Source organism: Palaemon carinicauda, chromosome 3 (genome assembly GCF_036898095.1).
Source record: "Palaemon carinicauda isolate YSFRI2023 chromosome 3, ASM3689809v2, whole genome shotgun sequence".
In the NCBI taxonomy this organism is placed as follows: Eukaryota; Metazoa; Arthropoda; class Malacostraca; order Decapoda; family Palaemonidae; genus Palaemon; species Palaemon carinicauda.
Window position 1 is genome coordinate 95578530 of NC_090727.1, and position 10401 is coordinate 95588930.

Consider the following 10401-nt stretch of genomic DNA (forward strand, 5'->3'; position numbering starts at 1 on the left):
AGCGATTGGTGGGTGGTGGGCGGCTTTGTCGCCGCTTCGGCACGTCACGGGGTAGGCGTGTATGTCCTACGGCATTCATGTCAGCTTCGGTTGACGTTGAATAGGCATCCTCGTCGTCAGGGGTGGAGGCGTTGATGGAGGTCTTGAAGTGGCTGTCCATAAGGGCGTCGGCTTTGGTCATCAAGTCCTTTATGGGTAAACTATCGACATCGGGTATGGCAGCGCGCACAGGTTCAGGTAAACGGCGTATCCAAAGGGCACGGAGTAGGTTCACCTCACGAGGAGAGCCGTCTGCGGCAGGTTGAAGGCGAGCGATACTGGTCATTTCCCTGAGGGCAAGCGAAGCCCTTTGGTCCCCCAACGGTTGTTGCGAGAGCTGAAAAAGCTTTGCTATACGGGCGGCTGGCGACGGCGAGTACTGCTGCAGAAGGTATGATTTGAGGTCGTCATACGCTATTGGGGTGTCTCCTTGTTCACAAAGCCAGTCGGATATTTCTGGGAAGGTGTCCTCGGGTATCGCCGCAAGAACATAATCCGCTTTGGTGGTTGAACGAGTCACGCCCCTGATACGAAACTGGACTTCTGCGCGCTGAAACCAAGCAAACGCCTCTCCACTGGCAAACGATGAAAGTTTGAATGGAGCTGCCGCAGCACCAACTGCCGTAGAGTCCGCCATAGTACCAACGATGGAGGGGCGAGGGGGTGGGGGTGGAAGGCGGTGGGAGCGAGTCGACTTCCGGGGTCACCAATGTGACGGGCCGAGAGAGGAGTTGTGAAATCAAAGGCAGATTGGAAACGACTGAGCTATGTTATTATAGAACACTCTCTTTTATATACAAAACGGCAAGGCAACAGGACATGGCATGTTCGAGAGACAGACAAAGTTCAGAGGAAAACCGGAGACATGATCATTCAGGTTCTTTTTAGTGCGAGGGAAGAGCGCAGATACAAGCATAATATATACAATAGGAATTATGTACAATTGTGTGACACACGGTTGGTACACGCCTCAAGGTAGAGTGAAACGCAGTAAAGAAAAGAGTATTTAATCATCATATCATATCCCTGAAGACGGAGAGGATTTTGGAACGTTCAAGTCAAAATAATTTGTTCAACTGAAAATTTCGGATATTATTATGTAAATTTATATGAAATCAGACATCATTGAATTTTTATACGATTATCTTTGGAATTAGAATTACTTTCACAATAAATAAAACAAAAATATTTTTCTAAATAATTCCCAATAGTAATTTTAAAGAATATTTCACTGGATCAAGTTGAATTTTTTTTCCTTTATATTTTACTAATTCCACCTTAAGTCTCTGGATGAGTTCTTCAAGATTTCCTTTAGAACTCCGGAAGAAATTCGCTCGGAAGTGATTGATACAAGACTTCCTTCATTACTTTAAACGTATAATTTCGTATTGTTGATTTTAATTTATAGAAGTAAATATTGATAGATATAATCAATATTATTTTTATCTAAAAGTAAAACTTATTTTGTTGTTAAAACTTTTAATAAATATAATATTAATGTCTACTGACTCAAAATATTTTATAACATTCTCCTTATTATTTGCTTGAAATTTTTATTCTTATAACTTCTAGAAAGTCTTCTCACTCACAAGAGGGTCTGCCCCTCTTTTATTCTTCTCCTGTACTTCTCTTTCTCCCTATTTCCTTAATCTTTCCCATCCCGAGTACCTGCCTTTGAGCTATAAACTGGATTGTATCCAGAGGTACTCTTCCTTTCCCCATATTCCCCACTTCCCTATTCTTATTATTATTACTCCGGGGATATGAGGGAATGATTAAATAATATTTTTGCTCTCTCTCTGTTTTCTTGCTGCTCCATCATCATCATCAACTTTTACTTCACAAATTGTTGAGGTTATACCTTTACGCTCTGTTCTATTTTTTATTAGAAATGTACTACAATATTTAAGCTGTATATATATATATATATATATATATATATATATATATATATATATATATATATATATATATATATATATAATGATCGTCGAAGCTATACTAGTCCATGTCACCCATACTACATTGAATTTCTATGAGCGCTCAAACTAAAATATCACAATATTGCCAATCTGCAGTGGCCAGCGTGAAAAATGGCCAACCTCTAGACAAGAATAATGACATGTCTGATGCCATTGTCCAGCAGTAGACTACACATGGTTATATTTGTTGTGTATAAATATTAACAATTATATCATAGATATTTTTGCTACATGCTATTTTCTAATAGAAAAAAGACATCACAAGTGAGTTTTATACATTCACACACACACACACACACACACACACATATATATATATATATATATATATATATATATATATATATATATATATATATATTTGCATTTATAATATACACATGTTTATATATATATATATATATATATATATATATATATATATATATATATATATATATAAATATATACACCTCTTATCTTGTATATAAATATATCATCATCATCGTCTCCTCCTAAGCCTATTGACCCAAAGAGCTTCAGTTAGATTTCGCAAATCGTCTCTATCTTGAGCTTTTAAATCAATGCTTCTCCATTCATCATCTCCTTCACACTTAGACACTTCATACTCCTCAGCCATGTAGGCCTGGGTCTTCCAACTCTTTCATTGCTTTCAGGGGCCTAGTTGAAAGCATGGTAAACTGATCTCTCTTGGGGAGTGCGAAGACCATGCCCAAACCATCTTCATCTACCCCTCACCATGATTCTCATCCACATATGACGCTCGAGTAATCTCTCATATAGTTTCATTTCTAATTCTGTCCTGCCATTCAACTCGCAATAATCTTCTGAGTGCTTTGTTCTCAAACCTGCAAACTCCTAAGATATTGTTATTTTGTCATATCACGACTCGTGTCCATACAGTAACACCGATCTCACTTAAACTGATATACAGGTATAGCCTGATTTTTTATCAGTAATTTCTGGCGATTGTATGTCTACATTTTACCAAACCTAGCCATTGTCTGATTTTTATTTTAATCTTTCATTCAACACCAATTCTGAAAACCCTCTATTAGAGAGCATAGTTCCTAATTTTTTAAATGATTCCACCTCATTAATCCTTTATCCTTCTAATGATATTTAATCTTCTATTGCATATTCGGTTGTCATCATCTGTCTTTCTTGTTTTCATCTAGAACCCAAACATGTGATATTTCATGCATTCTGGTAAGCAACCTTTGCAAGTCCTGTGGTGTACTGTTAAGAAGGACAGCGTCATCGGTATACTCTAGCTCAGCTTATATCCTGTTAACCAATCCTTTGATCCCTACAGGTAATATAAGAACGGATAATGATTCCCTCCTTAATATTCCTCTCCTACATAATGAAGAGCACATGTCTGGTTATAAATATATATATATATATATATATATATATATATATATATATATATATATATATATATATATATATATATCTTTCCTGTCAGTATGAGTGACATTGCCAAACGTAGGGGGAGAGGGAGCAATTCTACTCTGGTGAAAGGGGACTGCAAGAGGTATACTCGGAAACAACAATCTCCCACAAATTGCCAAACCAGCAGGTTATAGTTAGCAAATGGGGAGGGGGAGGTTGAATGTGTGTGCGTGCGTGTGCATATCTATCTAAACAATTAGCTGCCATTTTTGACGGGTTGCAAACACTAGTATGAGAATAATTATATAGTGGTGTTCTATTAGATGCCATTATCAAGCTTATTTCCGTTAACCCGAACCCACGACCTTTCAAGCTTACTTATGCTTTTGAGGACACAAGGCTGAACATGACCTGCTTAATATCATAACAAATCAGGTCGCAATCTACGACACGACCCCTAAACCGCTCACTTGTAATCCAAGATCCATAAAACGCTCAGCTGTGTCACACTAAACAACCCTGCCTGGCTGGGCATAACAACACGTGCAATGCGAAGGGAATACAAATTCCAATAATCCAATCAAGTATTTCCAGTCGCCTACATCAGTCTCATCATTATTATTACTAGCCAAGCTACAGTACAACTCTGGTTGGAAAAGCACAAGGTTACAAGGCTAAGGGTTCCAACAGGTGAAGTAGCCCAGTAGGGAAAGGAAGTAAGGAAATAGAAAATAAATCATACATTAGTAACGAATAGAAATATAAAACGAATAAAAATATAAAATACTTGAAGACCAGTAACAACATTAAAATAGATTAGTCATATATAAACTATATTGTACTCAACCGCTCATCGTGCCAGCTCTGAAAGTACTATGAAGGGAGCCGTATCGTATTTCAAAACTTGTCAACAACTCCATTCTTGCACAAGATTTCAGTGATGAATACCGACATAGTCTTTTGTCTACATATTCTTGACACCGAGAAGATTCTTATGAACATATAAATCTCCTTCGAAAGTTCAAACTTGTAGCTAATGTTTTATGTTAAAAATCCTGACTTAAGTCTCTATTTCATAGTTTATTTATGAAAGATCGATTCTAACGTTCTTACAGTTCTTAAATTGTGTTATTTGAATTGTTCATTACATCTCTTGCAGTTTATTTATTTCCTCCTTTCCTTCTCACACACGGCTATTTTTTTTTCCTGTAGGAACCATTGGACTTAAAGCATACAGATTTTTCAGCTAGGGCTTTAGCTTAGCTAACAACAATAATATATCAGGGGTTTTATCATATGATCATATTTGAAGATTGATTAGGTTGCCTAGCGTCGCAACTACAAAGGTCATTGACACTAGGCGGCGTCATAACTGCCAGGGTCACTGACGCCTCAAGGTAGAATGAAACGCAGTAAAGAAAAGAGTATTTAATCATCATATCATATCCCTGGAGACGGAGAGGATTTTGGAACGTTCAAGTCAGAATAATTTTTTCAACTGAAAATTTCTGAGGTCATTATGTAAATTTATAAGAAATTAAACATCATTGAATTTTCATACGCTTATTTTTAGACTTAGAATTACTTTCAATATAAAAAACAAAAATATTTTTCTAAACGATACTCAATTGTAATTTTAATGAATATTTAATTGTAGCAAGTTTACAATCTTTTTTTTTAACATTTATCTAATTCCGCCTCAAGTCTCTGGACGAGTTCTTCAAGATTTCCTTTGGAACTTCGGAATAAATTCGCTCGGAAGTGATTGATACAAGACTTCCTTTCCTCCTTTGAACGTATAATTTCGTAGAGTAGATTTTAATTTATAAAAGCAAATATTGATAGATATAATCAATATTATTTTTATCTAAAAGTAAAACTTGTTTTGTTATTAAAACTATTAATAAATATAATATTAATGTCTACTGACTCAAAATATTGTATAAAGTTCTCCTTATTATTTACTTGAAATTTTTATTCCTATAACTTGTAACAAATCTTTTCTCACTTTATGGATACGAGAGAATGATTAAATAATATTTTCGCTCTCTGTCTGTACATCGTTTTATTGCTGCTCCATCATCATCATCAACTTTTACTTCACAAATTGTTGAGATTATTCCTTTACGCTCTGTTCTATTTTTTTATTAGAAATATACTAAGATATTTAATCTGTATATATATATATATATATATATATATATATATATATATATATATATATATATATATATATATATGAGCGCTCACACTAAAATATCATAATATTGCCAATCTGCAGTGGCCAGCGTGGTTCTGAAAAATGGCCAACCTCTAGACAAGAATAATGACATGTCTGATGCCTTTGTCCAGCAGTAGACTACAAATGGTTATATGGTAATTGTTTACAACACCACGCTCTTCATTTACTCCAAAATGTTACAATCCAGCAGTTCTCATCTTCTTGCACAGTAATTAGGTGGTTATTTAGATTCTGGGAAAGCAATAATTAGCACCATATGTTGAGGAAGGGGGAAGGGGTTATAAAAAGAAAATAGCTCGGTTTCCTCACTAATCGACTTGGAATTGACATTGTCAACACAATCAACCAAACCGAATTCGTGATGCCAGCGTACATAAGCAGAAGTTCGTGATGCCAGCGTACATTTGATATACTGTATATTCAAAATATACTTAATCAAAAATTGAGTGAACTAAGTATATTTTGAGTATACAGTATATCAAATGTACGCTGGCATCACGAACTTCTGTTTATGTACGCTGGCATCACGAATTCGGTTTGGTTGACTGTGTTGATAATGTCAGTTCCAAGTCGTTTAGTGAGGAAACCGAGCTCAAAACAGGAAGAGGTCAAACTAGCACAATTTCTTAGCATACAACAGCATTGTCATTCAGTCCATTAACCTTTTTTGTTGTGAGAACTCCGTTGTAATTAAATGCTACTGATCTATGATTAAATTAATGCAAAATTCAATCATCAAAATAATAAACTACGGTAAATCTTCATGGGATAAATTTCCGGTACTTTGAACTAGATTCATAAAACCACAAAATCTGCTGATACGAAACTTTCATTCATTATTAATATTTCATCAACAGACAAGTTTTTAAAATATTTCTTACTGTCTATACTCTAGTGTTTCTAAACTGATAAGAGACTTTCCAACTCTTATATCAAATGCAAAGAGATATTCCTCCTTAATTTTCATAAACGGTATAAAAAAAAAACTCAAACAATTAAACAAGAACATAATTCCTTAAGAGTGCAAACTCCAATATAAGAATGTTATGGAGGTCCAGTGATTGTTCAAAAGATATTCACTTGAAAGCAAATTCAATTTCCTCTGTTCTTTACGAACAGGAATACAATAATGCAATTTACTTGGAATGGCAGAGATCATAAATTTACATTCTGAAACGATATTAGATGTCAATGTTTACCAGGATCAAACTATTCTGTATTGTTTTCAGGAAACCAATAGGATTACTTCTTATTTCGGGTAAATTCTTAAAGTATTATAAATCAAATAAACAAATACCATCTGAATCTACCATATCAATATGAAACATGATATAACAACGTAATGCAAGTAAACATACGCACAAACTTTAACCATATAAACTGCTGTCTGAATAGCCAACAGAATCTCCCTTATAAAACAGGCAGCAAGTGTCTGGCTATAAAAACACAAACACACACACACACACACACACACACACACACACATATATATATATATATATATATATATATATATATATATATATAGATATATATATATATATATATATATATATTTATATATATATATATATATATATATATATATATATATATATATATATGTATATATATATATATGTGTGTGTGTGTGTGTGTGTGTATATGGTAACGCTCAGCGGCATTACCAGTCGTATAACTTATATCTATAGACCTTGGTGTAACTAATCTGTCACTCACCGTCCCGCTGGTAGAGGGGGGGGGGGAGTAGGCTAATCATACCTCGATGAGAAGGGGGTGGGTATGTGTGCATATCTATCTAAACATTCAGCCATCCTTTTTGACGGGTTGCATAAACAACTAGTTTCTATCCTATTAGAACACCGAAGGAATGGCTGAATAACCAGACGCGTTGTAACAATTCCTCATCAAAGTACAAACGATATCCCTAACGATATCCCTCATTATCCTTCATTATTCTCGGCCACGTCTCCGATACCGATTCCTTTCATCAGAATAATTCATGGACATTAGGATTCCAAGAGGAAGGCAGAAGCTCGAGTCCTAATGATTTGTCTCATTAACGTCAACAAAGCATCAACTTCCTGACAATATCGATGTTAAAGCGAGGTTTGTACTATCAACTACATGCAAATGTAATATACTATTAAGCATCATTCAGATTGCATTAAGCTAATGTGGTAATCATACTGCTTGGATTGAAATGTGAAAATTTAAAGTTTTAAATTAATGTGGAAATCTAAAATCTTAAATTATATTGAGGCTTTTCTTCTCTTAAGATTTAATTTGATATTCATATGCCAAGAATAAAACCCCTTTTGGTCAATATGAACAAACAACACAAGACTGAGATAGTATGTATAATCTCTCTCTCTCTCTCTCTCTCTCTCTCTCTCTCTCTCTCTCTCTCTCTCTCTCTCTCTCTCTCTCTCTTCCACACACACATGTATATATATATATATATATATATATATATATACATATATGTATATATATACACACATATATGTATATATATACACACATATATGCATATATACACACACATACATACATATATATATATATATATATATATATATATATATATATATATATATATAGATAGATAGATAGATAGATAGATAGATAGATAGATAGATATTTAGAAATAGAAATTGTATATTTTATTTCTGGAAATGAATAAAGAATCCAATGAAGATATCCGGAAGTAGAATGAATATATAAAAAAAAGTTACAAAGAATAAATCGAAATTCATAAAATGATAAAAGAACAAAAAGCAAAACAAAAACACCAAATTAATAACAGGAAATAAATAAACAAATAAATAAGTTAGTGAAATACGAGACCGTCACAAACGGAACAAGGAACCTAAGACGATCTCCCCACCTACAAATAATAACAATATTAATACAAATAACAACATATCTCCTTATCGCTCCAACATGATTTAAAAGTGCTAATGGTACAAAATGATGATCTCGACCTTGCCAGGATTCGAACCTGGAATCTTCTGATCCGTAGTCAGACGCGTTATCTGTTGCGCCACAAGGCCGTTCTAACGGAAAAAAGTTTCAAGGCACTAATTATTCATTCCTCAAACTAACTTATTCTTTTATCAATACTACATAAGTTTTCTTCACATAAATGATATTGATATTTTCCAACTAATTAAGAAATAAAATTTTAAATTTTTATATATAGAGATATTTGAAGCAAAGATTTTTTTAACATGCACACGAGCAGTGTAGGACCTGGTCCCCCTTGTTATATTTCGGTATGATTTTGGGTATGGGACAAAAGGCCAACGCCACCAGCTGACATACCGCCTCCCCTCACTCTCTCTTCTTCCTATCAGGTCCTCACCATTCAAGAGGGCTTCAACTACACGCCGTATCTTATCCTGTACAATGCCATAATTAATAAACATATACAGAAATAAGCGATAAGAGAATATGAGATAAGGAGGTATTTCATTGAACCGAATAAACTACCAGAAGACTAGTTTCCTGAAAAAGACTTTGCAACTTTATGTTCCTTAAATGATAATGATTAAAATGGTGTAGATACTTTCATACTTGCTAAATTTAAACCTAATGAATTATATACTGTCATGACTCCATAGAGCTGGATATTAGCTGCGTGTGTATATATATATATATATATATATATATATATATATATATATATATATATATATATATATATATATATATACACACACACAGTTGAAACTGTGTGCCAGCATATATACCTGAATATTTAGCTGCTCCTCTCTTATATTACACACACCGCACCTTCTTTTATATGTCCCGACTCTCCGTGTTCCCCATTAGTGATATTCTAGCAATCCATCTTGATACCTGATCTTGGCTGGAAATTCAGTTTCCTCATCCTTTTTCTTTTCGTAAAATGCAAAATACTTTCTCCGTTTCATCTTTGACCCAAGAATGAAAAAGGTTCATATATCACGAGACGAGACGTTGGGAGGTAAACATCTTCAAGAGATCGATACATCATATCCTACATAGCTTGGCTTTCTCAGTTTTTTCCTTGGAGCGGAAAATTAAGAGAAAAAAAAGCTTTCATCTTTTTCAGCACTTTTCGGAGGGCATCTTAAACCTAAAAGTTTAACCCAATATTCATATTTCATCAAAGTATTCTCAAGAGCTTCTTTTAAAAAGTATTTATCGATTAATCAGATTAACGATGGGAAAAACACCTGATGAAGGTTCATTATGAAAACAAAAAGTTGATTATAACAATTAAACAAAGTAGTTAACAAAGTTAATTATAACTTGTCAGTTACAATATTGTAAGATTTTATTAACAGGTATAACTGAAAATTTTGGTTCTGATAAAATCTGTTATAAAGACTTCCTATTAAAGACTTATTATTATTAGCTTTCGACTTAACTTGGAACCTTGTTCCGAGAAACGCATTCAAATTACTTATATTAATTATCGAATGTTCTGTAAACCAACATAATGCTAAGGTTTGAGAACAAACATTGAAGAAAAAATTCATAAACAAAGACTCAGAAAATGAGTCGTTGCTAAGAAATGTGATGTGCATACAAAGACATTAGTCTCGTCAAGTATAATAGGAAGCATTAGGAGTCGCAATTTTACATTGCTAATGTTTTCCCTTTATACTTTTTACCCTCAAGAGTAATGAGAATCTTTGAAAGTATCACATGCTTTAGCGTTACAAGGAAAATATAAAGATACAATCAATA

At 33.9% G+C, this 10401-nt stretch overlaps 1 non-coding gene across 1 annotated transcript; it reads right to left on the reverse strand.

The window, feature by feature from the left end:
• Window positions 1–8644: 8644 nt before the first annotated feature.
• On the reverse strand, window positions 8645–8717 carry TRNAR-ACG (transfer RNA arginine (anticodon ACG)). The gene has a single exon. It is a non-coding gene; the product is annotated as a tRNA-Arg (tRNA).
• Between the last annotated feature and the right edge of the window lie 1684 nt (window positions 8718–10401).